Raw genomic sequence first — 15,930 nt, forward strand, 5'->3', positions numbered from 1 at the left:
TGAAGCAGATGAGCGCTCGCCTCGTCGGCGTCTCGGAGCTTCTTTCTTCTCGCTGCCACTTATAATAATAATAATAATAATGGATTGGATTTATATAGCGCTTTTCGGGACCCCTCAAAGTGCTTTACAATTCCACTATTCATTCACTCTCACATTCACACACTGGTGGAGGCAGCTACAGTTGTAGCCACAGCTGCCCTGGGGCAGACTGACAGAGGCGAGGCTGCCATATCGCGCCATCGGCCCCTCTGGCCATCACCAGTAGGCGGTAGGTGAAGTGTCTTGTCAAAGGACACAACGACCGAGACTGTCCGAGCCGGGGCTCGAACCGGCAACCTTCCGATTACAAGACGAACACCTAACTCTTGAGTCACGATCGCCCACTTCCGCTCGTTCTGTGCGCTCTGTACCAGATCTGTCAGTCACATCAACCTGGCTGCTTCCTCCTCCCGTCTGTAGAGTTTCACCAAGTTACCAAGGCAACGGACGGATGCTGCTCTATCAGTCTCCTCTTCCTCCCTTCCCTTGACTTCAGTCATCCGTCTCCTGCAGCCAGAGCAGAGGCAACGCAGACCTCGATTAAAACGACTTTAGGTCAGCGGTCCCCAACCCCCGGGCCTCGGACCGGTACCGGTCCATCGTTTGGTACCGGGCCGCGAGAGTTGAGGCTCAGGTGTGAAATGTTTGGTTTTCAGGGTTTTGATCGGTTTTCAGCGTTATTTTGTTATCGTTTTTATCGTTAACTCAGTTTTCCTGGATCTTTTCACGTGTGTTATATTTTGTTGTATTTATCCGCGACACCTTAAAGGCCGGTCCGTGAAAAACTTTGTCGGGCATAAACCGGTCCGTGGCGCAAAAAAGGTTGGAGGCCGCTGCTTTAGGTGATTCACACGCTGTGACAGTAGCAGATGGATGAGGGACGGACGCTCCGCCACGTCGATTGGGAAACACTCACTGTTTAATGGCGCTGTCACTGTGCGTTTGACTGTCCAGCACGCGGATGAACAGCCATTCATTCATGCTGTGAACTGACTGTTCGAGCTCAATCAGTCTCAGGTTCACCGGTTTTACACAGACAGCCTGCAATCATCTTGTTTTGGGGTGAACGGTCCTTTTAAAAGTACATTTATACCTCTTGCCTCTGGCCTTGGTGCCATTTATCCAGCTGGATTATTTTAGTGCGACTTGCTCAGTTTTGGAGCCTGTGGACGTTTCTGACTCTCTCCCTTTAGAAAAATGAAACTAGACGTTACTGGATGGCTTGTTAAACGGAGCAGAATTACTTCTTTTCAAAAATCACGACTTCATTTCTTTCTCTTTGCAGAAGTTTCATTTAAGAACAACTGTAACATTACTGCTCCTTTAGTTCGGCCTAATTTTAGTTCTTTCCATTTCCATATTCATTAACGTTGGTTTTTAATCTTTGCATCCTGTCTGTTTAAATCAAACTGCGGAGATGCAGGATCTTCCTTGGACACGGTTACCACACTCTCTGTATTCCCGTCCAGGCCTTGAGGGCGTCCAGGAGGCCTCTTCTTTCCATCCATCAGCCTCCTGGGGTGTGACTGGCATTTCCACCTTCTTTCATTTGGACGCCAACGATTTCCTGTTCCTGAGGCATTGATTTCCATTTGCATTGTTGATGGACGCGCAGCCTCTCACCAGGAAACACCAAAGTTTAACACTTTGCTTCGGTTACTTGTTTTAGCCCCCACATAGCAAATCAAATGCATCAAGTTTTATTAATCAGATGAAAACACATCTCATTCTTTACTCTTCAAAACATAAAATTTAATACAGCATCTGGAAGAATATTTTTCTCATTGGTAAAAGCCCAGGCCCATCACAGGTGACCCCTCACACCCCGCCCACCACCTGCCGCCGCGCTCAGGTGGGCGCCTCAGGTCAATCAGTTCTCTTTTGACTGTGACATACACCGAGTGATATCTGAGAAAATCATGGAGCACTTCCATCGCTGACTTGGATGTTTTCTGTGATTAAAGTGGTGAACGTATCTAGGATAAAGAACTGAGGGGGAAAATGATAAATTCAGAGACTTTAAAATTTGAATTTTACATAAAATAAACAGAGTTTAGTGTAGTTTTAGGAACCACGAAGAAAGACATCCACACATCATTCATCGCTCCAGTTTTAGTCTTTGGTCTTAAAGTAAAATAAAAAGTAAGATATTAAAATGTTCTGAGAGAAACTGAACAGAGGCTCCATCGGATGCAGATGATTCTGCCGGAGGTCACTTCCTGTTAAAAGCGAGGTTTTCCTTCATAGCAGGATGTTCGGGTTTCTCTCTATAATCAGACGTTCTTTACGTCACAACATAAAGTGCAATGAGGTGACCGTTGTTGTAAACTGGCACTATATGAATAAATAAACCTGAATGGAATTTATTATTATTGATGGCAAATCATGTCCTGGATCGAATTCAACCACCAAAGCATAAAATACAAAGTACACAATGGTGACGGACGCAGAGAGAAAAGCTTCATCGCGGCCGTCTAAAAAAGGCCTTGAAGGTTGAATCGTCCATTTCGGTCTGAGATTCTGGGCTGAGCCACCACACACATCCAAAAATACAAACTGACCACGTGACCGCTCAGCGCCGGCCATTTATCAAAGATTTCACTGCAGAAAAACAGGTGAAGCTAAACTGAGTGTTAGAGCAGCTCCCAGTGAGCAGGAAGGGGGACGCCAGCCCATCCTGGGTCTCTGAACCCGACTCCCTGCTGCAGTAACGTGATAAAAACAAGCACCGACACACTGTGATCGACACAACAGAATAAAATAGCCTCTTATTGTCATTGTACGTGTACAACAAACTTCTAGACGCCAACAAACAACAATATTCTTGCATTTTCTACTTTTTGCTTCAAATGTCTTCTTTGCATCCGTGGAAAAGGAAAAACCCGTTTTTAACTTGTTTAAATGTTTTATTTTGTTCGGACACTGGAGGAAATATTGAGATGGACGCCCACTCAGCAAATATCTAAACTTCACTCGTCTGTCATCTCATCATCAAGTCTTACCCCAAAATCAAAGAAGAAGAATCTTAAACAGCTTTTGTGGGAAAAAAACAGTCGAGCAAAGTCACAAATCCATAAATCCACATCCATGTTTATGCTTCCACTTTTAATTCCGACTTAAACCGAAGAACATTAAGCTGGAGGTAATCCTCCGAGTGCACGGACGCCATCAGCACGTCTGTATGCCAGAGCTAAAAGCCAGCATTAAAAATATGATCTTAAATTTACTTTATTTTATGTCATTTTAATTTGTCATCATTACCTTGAGATGAACTGCTGGGAGCTGTGATTTAATGGGGCGCTGCTACGCTGCATATCGCACTGCAGTAAATGTCTCGGCTCTATAAAACGATGTATTGATTCAACAGTAAAACTACACTCAAAATTCCACTTCTTGGTTCTATAACTCACGCATATAAAAGGAAATTCCTCCACTAATTCTTCATGACGTGTGGCTGCACCTGATGACAGAGTGAAACCAGGTTTAAAGCAGGACTCCTGTGCAGCGCGTTCACACTTTGTTTGATTCTCTGCTCTGGTTTTAATGCAGCACCACCACAGGACCAATTAACGGAACTGTGTTAAAACGCTGGCGACACAAAGCCTGCTGGGAGCTCGGGGGGGCGGGGGAACGCCTCCTGGCAGCAGAGGAATTAGCCTGGATCAAAGCTCGTTTCCAGCGCTGGCTTAAAGGATGTGGAGCAGCTGGGACTTCCAGCTCATCGCCACATGTTCAGCTTAAACCGTCGCGTGTGTGGCGTCTTCTTTGCGTCTGGCCTAAACAGTGCAAAGGTGCAACATCCACTCCCTGGATGTTCACCAGTGTCAGTGTGCAGAGCCTCCACACTGACACCGGTGAACATCCAGGGAGTGGACATGGAGATAGTGGACTCTCATAGGTACCTGGGTGTTCACCTGAGTAATAAACTGGACTGGAGCCACAACACTGATGCTCTGTACAGGAAGGGTCAGAGCAGACGCTACCTGCTGAGGCGGCTGAGGTCATTTGGAGCACAGGGAGCGCTTTTAAAGACCTTCTATGACTCTGGTGGCATCTGTCATTTTTTTCAGTGTGGTATGTTGGAGCAGCAGTTTATCGGCAGCTGAGAGGAAGAGGCTGGATAAACTCATCAGGAAGGCCAGCTCTGTTCTGGGATGCACCCTGGACCCAGTGCAGGTGGTGGAGACAGAAGGACTCTGGCCAAAATAACATCTCTGATGGACAGAGACTCCCAGCCCATGCATGTAGATGTTGCTGCAGAGCTGCTTCAGTGACAGACTGCTGCATCCTCGATGCATGAAGGAGCGTTTCTGCAGCTCCTTCCTCCCTGCAGCTGTCAGACTGTACAATCAGAACTGCTCCCAACAAACACAGATGTTTACATGTGCGCTGTAATAACTTCTACTGTTGTAACTGCACATTACTTTTCTCAGCTTATATATAAACTAACTTATTGGAAGTTACATGTCTACTTTTTAATGCACAGGTACAATCACACAATCTGCACTTTTCTACTTATTCTAAATATTCTTAACTAGGGCTGCTCGATTAATCGAATTTTAATCTCGATTACGATCTGAGCTTTCAACGATCATTAAAAATGACTGAGCCGATTATTAGCCCCTCCCTCGTGCTGTACTCTCGCGCTGCTCTGTGTGGCAAATCGAGCGCACCTCTCTGTGTTTCGAACACGTGTCACAACAATTTACACCAGCGGTCTCCAACCTTTTTTGCGCCACGGACCGGTTTATGCCCGACAATATTTTCACGGACCGGCCTTTAAGGTGTCGCGGATAAATACAAGAAATAAAATCAGTACCGGTACCGAAAAAAAGAAGATTTATTGATAACACACGTGAAAAGACCCAGGAAAACCGAGTAAACGATCAAAACGATAACAAAATAACGCTGAAAACCAATAAAAACCCTGAAAACCAAACATTTCACAGCTGAGCCTCAACTCTCGCGGCCCGGTACCAAACGACTCACGCACCGGTACCGGTCCGAGGCCCGGGGGTTGGGGACCGCTGATTAAGAGGACCCGAGGGAAGCTCGGAAAGCTGAGCAGAAGTTATTTGGAGAGGAGAGTGACTGCCGTTGGTTGAAAAGAGGTAAAAACCTTCAGTGGTGTGGAAACATTATGGGTTCAGTCAGACGTGGATCAAGTAGACACAGTGTGTAAACTTTGCTACAGTGTAGCTGCACCACAGAGCAACACTGCAAAGCTCACTAAACATAGATGTTTACATTTTTCATTTATTTCTTATATTGCAAACATTTGCACTGTTATCAGTATTTGCACTGTTTTATATTATTTTATGACAATCTTTAAAGTCATTATTCAACACATTGTTATTGTTAAATAAATATCATCAAATAATCGAGATCTCAATTTCAGTGAAAATAATCGTGATTATCATTTTTGCCATAATCGAGCAGCCCTATTCTTAACTATTTAAACATCTTTCAGTGTCCTGCTCTGTCTGCACACTATCTGTACGCTAGTTTGAACAACTCTGCTCTGGTAACTGTTGTCATGATGCAAATATGTAACAATTGTGTTTTTTTGTTTTCTGTTCTATGTCCTGTTCTTTTTGTATATGTGTGTTTTTTTGCTGCTGATACAACCAAATTACCCGTTGTGGGACAATTAAAGGATTATTCTATTCTATTCTATTTTATCCTATTCTATTCTATCCTATTCTATTTTATCCTAATCGCCTTGAAAACCTTTGAGAAGGAGGGTTTCTCAGGTGTAGCACTTTAACTGGTAGCAAAGCACACACTGTGCGTGATGAGCACATGACTAAACGGAGCCAGCAAACAGAAACGCCTTAAAGTGCCGAGTTACAGCTGAGCTCAACTCTGCCGGCCTGACATTAATAAAGCGCTCTGAGGTCATACTGGGCTGGGTTAGTCACTCTGTGGCGACATCCACATTTCCAATGTGGGATTTTTATCGTGTATTTATGCCAAAAAGTTGAAACGACATCCTGATAGAAAGAACTTTTTCCCTTTCTTTTCCCACCTGCTTCCTTTAAGTGTGTCGCTCCCTGCAGCGTTAACGTACAGCCTTCATCGTGCCCTCAATATGTCAACTGACTAACGGGTGCTGGGAGGGAGGCATCCGCCGCCACTAAACGGGCAGACAAGGAAACATTAGAGGAGAGCCGTGTGCTGCTTTGATGCCAGTACGAGATACTGGGAGGAAAACAAAGAAGGCGCCGTGTGGTTGGACGCTGACGACGTCTCCCGTATTAGCCAGCATGCAGAGAAGAAAGGACACAGACAGAAAGAGAAATAAATGGGTTTGCCTCCGAGTGTTTTATCTTTTAATTGCATCAATATCAGGCGTGGATAAGCATGTGCAGGCAGAACATTAGGGCAGGAGCAGATATTATGTTGTCTTGTATGTAGCGCTCTCCATTTGTAGTCTCATCCCACGGCAACTACATCACTGAGGAGGAGCAAACGGCGGTTTTGGTCGAAGTAGTTCGACAGCAACAGGTGTGCGACTTTACTCATCTTGATAATCGGTCACAGTTACACCTGTAATCATACAGAGGTCTGATTACACTCTTTGATTTGATCGGTAACTGAAGTACCGGCTGTAGGATGTCCAATCAGGGTTCTCACAAGGAGACAGCGTGGTGACCAATCGCTGGACAGCAACCAGGCAGGCCAGCAGGGGTGGGGTTTAATCCAGCTGTGGCTCAAAGAAAGCGCGTGAGTACTTCAGAACGAGAGTCGATGAAAAGCAAACATAAATTTAATGATTCACTTCAAGTCAGGTCCTCAACAGGAAGCCGTCATTGTTTGCTCTGGACTCTGAAGTTAACAATGCATTAGCAGCACATGAGAGTACTTAGAGTTTAAAAACGATCCAGTAGGTGAGGAGTGTTATAATGTAGGCGAGAGCTGTGATTAGTGTGTTCAGCGGTGTTGTTAGGTTGCCTATGAACAGGCTTCAGGGAGGCTGTGGGAAGATGACAGTTAGCACCTGCCACAGGCTAATCGCTGGGACGGGGTGAAGCGGACTCTCGTACTGGTGTTACAGGAAACAGGACTCACTAAAAGCCACAATCTTGAGGTTAACCAAAGTCAGTGACAATCCATCTGTCAGAGCAACAACTGGGATTAACTTTTGATTCTGCAAAGGAACCTGAACCTGAAGGTGGAGACGGATTCCACCTGTTCTCCATCCATAACGACAGGACAGTGGACCTGTGTCTGTCCACTACGACTTCTTTGGTTTTAAGGACGGTCTCTGAGCGGGACAGGTCGTCTGCCTCCGCCCTCTACGCTGTCTCACCTCCATCAGAGATGAGCCCAACCACGGTGGCGTCATCGGTATACATGATGATGACGGTGGTTGGGTGGGTTGGTGTGCAGCTGGTGGCTGAATACGTAGCCCTGTGGGATCAGGTGCTGAGTGACAGTGGGGGGGATCTGAAGGTAAACAGTACATGTGTACAGAACACATACTGCATGTATTATATAGATCAGGTGTGCTCCCAGCAGGTAAACTGAGCTGAATGTCTCATTCACTGCTGAGAAGCTGAGAAGTGTTTTTGCTTCTTTAAGACTGAAACCTCTGTGGGCCCGTTTAATTAGCCCGCCTGTAACACCAGTTTAATGGAAATCAGCTTCAGAGCCCAGCATGGACTCATGTGCCGTCTCTCAGATTTGGGTCTCCTGCTATTCTCCACCAACTGTGCTGGAATTATACTTTGGCAGCAGGACAAAGAGCGGACTCTGGCTCGTTGCGTTAGCATAAACGTGTGTCAGCATTTCACTCTGCGTGCTTACATGCTGTTTAATCCAAATCAGCGGTCTCCAACCTTTTTTGCGCCACGGACCGGTTTATGCCCGACAATATTTTCACGGACCGGCCTTTAAGGTGTCGCGGATAAATACAACAAAATCAAACTAGTACCGGTACCGAAAAAATATTTATTCATAACACACATGAAAAGACCCAGGAAAACAGAGTAAACGATAAAAACGATAACAAAATAACACTGAAAACCAATAAAAACCCTGAAAACTATACATTTCACACCTGAGCCTCAACTCTCGCGGCCCGGTACCACACGACTCACGGACCGGTACCGGTCCGAGGCCCGGGGGCTGGGGACCGCTGCTCTAAATGATTATTTACCTTCAACAAAGACAAGAACACATAATTAGCTGTGAAGAGTTTCTCGTTCGCGGACGGCAGCCATTACTGAACGCTTGATGACACTTAATGATCAAATCAGATGATTGGTGGGTAAGTTCTGAACACAATCTTCAAATTCATCCATTTATTATGCCGAGCTGAGCTAATAAAGCTTCACGTCTGGAGATGAAGACTGGAAACAATGAAACCATGCACTCTTGTTCTAAAAGCAGATCTAAAACGTTTCTATCTAATTTGATGAACTTCATCCAGGTGTCACAGCAAGACACATTTAATGACCACCTGAGACAGGTGAGGAGGAACGTCACCAGCACTCTTCAGCAGTAAACCACAGCGACGAGGTCCCTCCGCTCTCTGGTCTTCACTGTACTACACGTGATTATTCACTAGCCAATTAGCAATCAGCAAGGCCATAAATCTGAGCTCTAAGAAGATGTGAATACTTCATTTCCTGCTCTGCTGAACAGGAATCGGATGAGAAATAAATATATAAACGTAGCGGGTGAACACAGACACCGCAGCCGTTCCGCTCATTTCCTCGCTCGCCCTCTCTTTTATGAAATGTGTTGAAGGAGGCAGCTGCTGTCTGACGCATGACAGCAGATTAAACCGTGTGAAGCTGTGCGATCGTACCGTGAAGGTGTAGTGACTGCCGCGGGGAAGTAAAGTCCAATTAACTTGGTTTCCATTAAACTGAGTTTCAGGCGCAAAAGTAGGAAAACATCATTTTGTTATAGAAAAATCAAACGTTCTTTCAGGTTCATCCTACGAGTGAAATCGTGTTATTTTTATGGTTTCTGAGCCTTACAGCAGAAATCCAACATTGTTTCCTCTTCCTGTTTTTGATCAGGTCGCTTGTCTCAGCCAACGCCGGGTTAAAAAAAAGCCTTATATCCACAGTAAGCACCGCCTCCTCGAGCTTCTAACCAGTAATCTGCGATTACTAATCGTGTCTTTGTTATGTAAACAATCACATTTAAAGTGTGCGACAGTGTGGAAACAGGCGTACATCAACCCTACTGATGATCTTTGAACTTTGTTATTCCCAGGACATCAATTATCACCAGTTTGTCAAAGTTGCTGGTCACCACCATGATGACAAGACTCTGTCACAGCTGGAGAGGCATGAAGCTACTTTTTGCACATTCCTATTTTTGCAGTTTTTGCACTTTATGTAGTCCTGTGCTGTACCACTGCACACAGTTGGAATGACAATAAAGCCACTTGGCATGAAGCGAAGCTGTTGCTGGAGGACGCCTGCAGCCGACGGCGCTTGCTCCTTCTTCTCCTTCTCGTCTTTGGCCTGTCGTTGCCGCTGGTTGGTGTTTGGCAGCGTTACTGGTCGTCGCTGTTGTTGGCCGGTTGTGTTGGTGTGCTGTAAAGGTTGCGCTTTGTGTGTCAGTGCTACCGTGCATGCTTACCGCGTCTATATTTTTATAAAAATCTACGTTTTCCTCAACACGATAAATCTTTGACACCTCACAAACAAAACATGAGCAGTAATTAAATTAAGACTGTTGGTTAATTATTATTGAAAGTTTCTTGTGGTGCAAGATTGGAATGAAACGACCCAAACAACCATTGAAATACAACATTAAACTTCTTCCCTGTTATCGGTCTCTAATGTTACGTTACCATTAGCAGCCTGCAGGAGGACATGCGTCTGCTGCCCATCAGCCTCCTAATGTCTCATTTTCCTGCTGTTTTCACTTGGAAACACTCAACCCATTATTTCTATTCAATGGGGCACAGTGACCTGCATTTAATACGGTTATAAGAACCTACTGGTATTTAGAGGCGGCCACCTACTGGTTACATGTGTGACACTGATGAAGAGTAATAACAGTCATTTAAGGCTGAGAGCATGAAAAAGAGTAGACATCTACCTGAAAGGTGAAATGGTTTTAAAAGCACGTCACACGTCTGCGCCCCTCCGAGACGACTGGAGAATTATTACTCCACAGATACTCATCTTAGTGCAGGGATATGAAACTTCAAGTGAATCTGAGAGCAGGAGTCAGTTTTTCCAATTATTAGGAGGCAGATCCTCATAATATGTGTTACAGTAAAAGACACTGACTTTATTTATGGCTGAATTCAGCTGATAGGTTTTTAAGTTAATGAGGAAGTACTGCAGCTCTTATAGATGTGAGATCCAATAAGCTGATAGCGTTGTTTTGGTGGGAAATCTCACAGACCAACGCGACTGGATAAGACGAGCTTGCACTGGAAGAAAATGATTTATACTGAAAAACAAAGACATCTGACACAATCTGGGGAATCTTGTTTGAAATATGTGGAAAGTTTAATTGGACTCCAAGACCCAAAACAGCTTTTTGTCATTTTATGTCTCAAAATTCATCCTAAGTGTCGACCTTTAAATAAACTGGGCTGTGCACGCCCACCCATCCAGAGTTTGAAACGCATTAGTGTGCTGCTCAGTGAACACCTCGGTTACAATACTACGTTTAGCAAACCCCTCGTAATTTTCTTTGAGTATGAATGAATATCACTGCAGTGGTGTTGCAGAGTGACCTGTTCTGCTGGGAGTCGCCTCGTTTAGACGAAGGAAACCAGCTGCTGTGGCATCATGAGCAATGCTTCACCTCTTTTTAAACAGCGTGCAGCAAAAACGCAATTTGTTGCAATAACTGTTATTCCAGCTCCTTCAGTTTGAACTCCTTCAGCACACGAGCACGGCGCTCATTTCTTTGACTCCCTTCGTTATTTCCGCCTCGCTGTTTTCACCGGGTTTCTTCTCTCCTGTCGTTTGCATCTGTATTTGAGACGCTTATAGAAACCCCACAGGCTTTTTGCTTCCTCACCTCAACAGTCTACGCCTCAGAAAATAATAATAATTTTAAGAAACGACTAACTGAGACTTTGACACGTGTCCTGATCTCTGGAGACGTTGGAGAAAGAGGCATGTAGGTATAGAGAGATAACAAGAAAGAGTCTTTGCGCTGAAACGACAATGCTTATTGAAATTACTGTTGAAGGATGAAACGATGCTCAAAGAGCTGCAGAAGGGGGAAGATTTTAGTTTCACACCTCAACCCTCTCAGGCTCAAATTAAACTTTTTGTTGCTATGCACGACCGAGTCCTGCAGTGGTGCTTCTGAGTAAAAAAACTCGTATGTGGGGTGATCAGATTGTTAGTTTTTACTGTTGCAAATCGGCAACGTCTGCCTGGAGAGGGTTAAAAGTCTCAGTGTGCCGTAGGTGCTGAAGATTACAGACGTGGGAATGAAGCCCGTGATTATAACAGTCAGGCTTACATTTCATCTCATTACGATAATAACCAGGGAATGAAATTAACACTCGAACGTCCTGTTGGGGAGCCCGTGAATACCCTCAGGAGCTGAGACACGTCAAATCTGTGCTGCGTTACCTGCCACAAATCTCCACAGTGGGAAGACGTTTCCACACGTCCTCTTCTAACAACACCAGCAACCCCAGAAACACGACTGAAGCCATGTTCAGCGCGCCATGACTCGCAGAGACCCGACGCGTAAACGGCACACGTCACAATGCAAAAGCACGCCCTTCTCATTTCATACGTGTAGCCCAGGGGTGGGCAAACTTTTTGATTCGTGGGCCACATTGAGTTCTAACATTTGACAAATGGGCCGGAACAGGAGTAGATAGATGGCATGCTTTGAAAACATCACCTCATTGGGGGAAAAATACACATCTTGGGATATGGAGAAAACATGTGCTTTAATTTCATTTTTTTTAAATGAAGAAAAGCATTACAATAAAATCTCTGACTTCGAAATGAGCCTTTAAACACTGAAAATCAAATAAATGAACATTTTATTTTAAAGCACTGAAAGTTCTGTTATCCTTCAGGATATCACATCACTCTCCTCCTAACTTTTTTTTTTTTTTTTTTTTTTTTTTCCCAAAAACGGTAGGAGATGCAGATGTACTTGTCCTGTTCCTTTTATTCAATTTGTTTCTCCGGTGCCAAAAGTCAACAACGACCAGTGCAAGTTCGAAACAGTTGCAGCAAGTCAGTCTGTGAAGCGTTATATTTGATCTGCGCGCACTGTTCATTTTAACAACATGCGTATCACGGAGAGACACACATTTTAATGGGAGCAGTGTTGTTGGTCTCCTTTTTTAGCCAGCGCATCAAAGTCTGGAGTTAGTTTTGTTGTGGCGATTCTCAGGATTGATCTGAGGTGTAGGTCTGTTAACTTGGATCTGTGGCTGGCTTTGTTGATGTTCATGACGCTGAATGTCTGTTCACACACGAAGGTAGAGCCGAACAAAGCCAACATCATCTGCGCTTTTCGCCTTAGATTTGGAAACGCGGCATCATTGAGTGAAGCATAGAAGTCATTTAGTTTCAGAGAGCTGAATTTCTCTTTTAAGGCAGGGTCGGACTGAAGGTCGATGAGTTCGAGCTGAAGCTCCTCTGGAGCTGTTTCGGGGTCTTGTGACAGAGGAAAGGCCACCAATTGAAGTGACTTGTCAATTTTATCGAAATCCAAAAACCGACGGCAGAATTCTCCGTGCAGTGCATCCAGTGACTCACTGTATTTCTTTACTTTTGCTCCGGCCTCTTTCAGCGTGGCTAGTGTAGGAAAATGAGTGAATGACTTGTTCAAAATCTGCCTGGAGAATAAAGCCAGCTTGGATTTGAAGGCTTTCACGTTTGTGTGCATGTCATGCACAAACTGCTCCTTCCCCTGCAGTTTCACGTTGAGCTCATTCAAGTGTGAAAATATGTCCGTAGCAAACGCAAAGTCACACATCCAGCTCTTGTTGCTCAGCTCAGGAAATTCATCAGTCTTCCCCTGCCGCTCCAAAAACACGCCAATCTCCTCTTTGAGCTCCCACACTCGTTGAAACACTTTGCCCAAACTCAACCAGCGGACACGGGAGTGATAAAGCAGGTCCTGGTGATCCGCATCAGTTTCCTCCAGGAACTCAATGAACTGACGGTGCTGAAGTCCCCGTGCGCGTATGAAGTTGACAAGTTTCACCACAGGATTCACAACATGATTCAGCTGTAACACTGATTTACATAGAGATTCCTGGTGGAGGATGCAGTGGAGGAAAATCACATCCTGGTCAGGGTTTTCATCTTTCACTTTATTCTAGATTCTCCTCAGCAGGCCAACGTTTTTTCCCGTTAAATTTGGAGATCCATCTGTGGTGACGTTAACAAGCTTACTCCAGGGAAGCTTCATGTTTTCGATGGCAGCAGACACTCGTTCAAACAAGTCCTCTCCCCGTGTTTGTCCTTTCAGAGACTCCATTGTCAAAAACTCCTCCGTTATTTCAAAGGTTTCGTTGATTGCTGGTGATATCTTCATCTATTAGTTCTACACGGCGAGTCACTGTCCGCCGTGATAAACTGATTTTCTCAAATTTGTCTTTGGTCTCCGGGCACAAAATACCTGCTGTCTCTACCATACATTCTTTTAAAAACTCGCCCTCTGACAGTGGTTTGCTGGCCTTTGCTATTTTGAATGAAAGCATAAAACTGGCCTTGGTACTTGATTCTTGAATGGCAGTTTGACGGTGAAAAAAACTTTGCTGAGCCTTCAAATTAGCTGCCAACTTCTCAGCAGCAGATTCCCGTTCTTTTGTTGAGAGCTTGCTACCATAATTTGTGTGCTTTGTGGCAAAGTGACGGCTAATATTATACTCTTTAAAAACCGCCACAGTTTCTTGGCATATCAGGCAAACAGCAGATGATCGGTGTTCAGTGAAAAAATATTTAGTTGTCCACTCCTTTTTGAACACTCGACATTCTCTGTCCACTTTCCTTTTCTTGGGTCCGCTCATCTTCATAGAGGGGCGGTAGGTCACAGGGTAAAGTGCAAACGTGGAGTAATAGGCCTACGCCGCTTCACCTCAACAAAGCCAATATATCTAGAGTGCGCCATCTAGTGAGGAAACATCAGAATTGCAGGGGAAATAAAACATTAACAAGGTTAATTTATTACATTTTTTTTTTCAAGTTTGGCGGGCCGGATCAAAACGTTTAACGGGCCGCACGTGGCCCCCGGGCCGTAGTTCGCCCATGCCTGGTGTAGCCTCTAGAATCACTCTCATCGCAGGGCATCAAAACCAACATGGCAGACAGCGCCGACGACAGAAACACACGAGCTGGTAGTTCGGCACACGGGACATCAAGAGGAGGAACGATGCCATGTAGAGGCGACCTGCCCCTGAACCTAACAACGTCAGTGACTCCTTCATATCACGTCCGAGATTCTTTGTCATGACCTCAGTCAGTCCAACTTCAACTCGGCCGCTGCCAAACCTTCGTATTTTTCGATCAGAGGTTGGGGAGGTGGGAAGGCTCAGCCCCGTTCCAGGTTTCCTCCGTGCGTGGATAACAGCTCTCACTGTGGTTCTCTGGAGCCTTAAAAAGTCTCTGTGACCGACTGATGGCGTCACTGACTGGGTCGCGGCGTGATGTGCTGCTGTTTGAGATCTTTCAGCCTGCTTCACTTTATTTTTTTCAGCAGGTGTGACAGAGATCAGGTCTGGATTGTGAAATTGAACTCTGCATGTTGCATTTACTCGGTTATCTTTTGTCTTAAAGTTTGTTCGATGAACTGAAACAACATGAAAGTAAGAAATCAGAATGTGGCCAAATCCTTTCTTCACAGCCCTGTTTCTAAGGTTCAGCATGAATCACAAGTTTATCAGTTTGTATCTTGCTTCATATTTGTGATATTTGGGTTTTATTCTGACTTGCAGACACCAAAAACCTACATCAGGTTTAGGAAAGGCCCAACGTTAAACAAGTATAACCTGTACTTACATTTCATTTATATATTTTAGCATCCTCTCCTTCATTATTTGAGTGTTTTGTTAAAGTACTAGAAATACTAGATTATTTCCAGTCTGAGCTAGAAAAACAAGAACGACAGTGAAACGTTCGACCAAGAACTCGTGATTAGGATCTCCAACTCGAGCCAAGAATGAAACCTCAACGTGATTTCAGGGAAACTACAGAACACAGGTCGTCATAAAACCGGTTACCCGACCAGCTGTTACTTGACATGATTTTTCTTCACTCACTATGTGTTAACAGACCTCTGTTATTAACCTCTGTCTCTCTTCCACAGCATGTCTTTATCCTGTCTTCCTTCTCTCTCCCCAACCAATCACAGCAGATGGCCCCGCCCCTCCCTGAGCCTGGTTCTGCTGGAGGTTTCTTCCTGTTAAAAGGGAGTTTTTCCTTCCCACTGTCGCCAAAGTGCTTGCTCATAGGGGGTCACATGATTGTTGGGTTTTCTCTGTATGTTATTGTACGATCTACTGTACAATATAAAGCGCCTTGAGGCGACTGTTGACCGATTCAACTGTATAAATAAAGTTGAATCGAATTATTTCAGGTTTCGTTTCTCTGCGTGTCTCCAGTTGGCAACGCAGACAACTCTTTACAAAAAGGACGTCAGTCTGCCGCTGTTCGACTGTCCCCTTTACAACATGAACCCAGCACATCACAAAACTGTAACTTATTAAAGTTCATAATCATTATTTACCTCACACAGGGTCTCACAGCCCCTCAGTTTATCCTCCATTTGACATGAGCTGTCGAAGCTGCTCTCTCTTTACACCAACTTGTCTTTATGATTGGCTTCCCCTCATAAACAGAAGGCCTGACCAGCAGGTGGGTGGGTCTTCTGACCACATCTCTCCCACTCATCCAGCTTTGGAACAGGATGTGTTTGACA

At 44.8% G+C, this 15,930-nt stretch overlaps 1 protein-coding gene and 1 pseudogene across 1 annotated transcript in view; both read right to left on the reverse strand.

Annotated features, from left to right (window-relative positions):
- Positions 1-15,930, reverse strand: part of immp2l (inner mitochondrial membrane peptidase subunit 2) — a 208,065-nt gene that overhangs the window by 150,585 nt on the left and 41,550 nt on the right. The gene's annotated exons all lie outside the window — the stretch shown is intronic.
- Positions 12,162-15,316, reverse strand: LOC146666907 (general transcription factor II-I repeat domain-containing protein 2A-like; annotated as a pseudogene).

This window comes from Rhamphochromis longiceps, linkage group LG7 (genome assembly GCF_057381845.1).
Source record: "Rhamphochromis longiceps isolate RC_006_pf linkage group LG7, R_longiceps_female_GT1.1, whole genome shotgun sequence".
NCBI lineage: Eukaryota > Metazoa > Chordata > Actinopteri > Cichliformes > Cichlidae > Rhamphochromis > Rhamphochromis longiceps.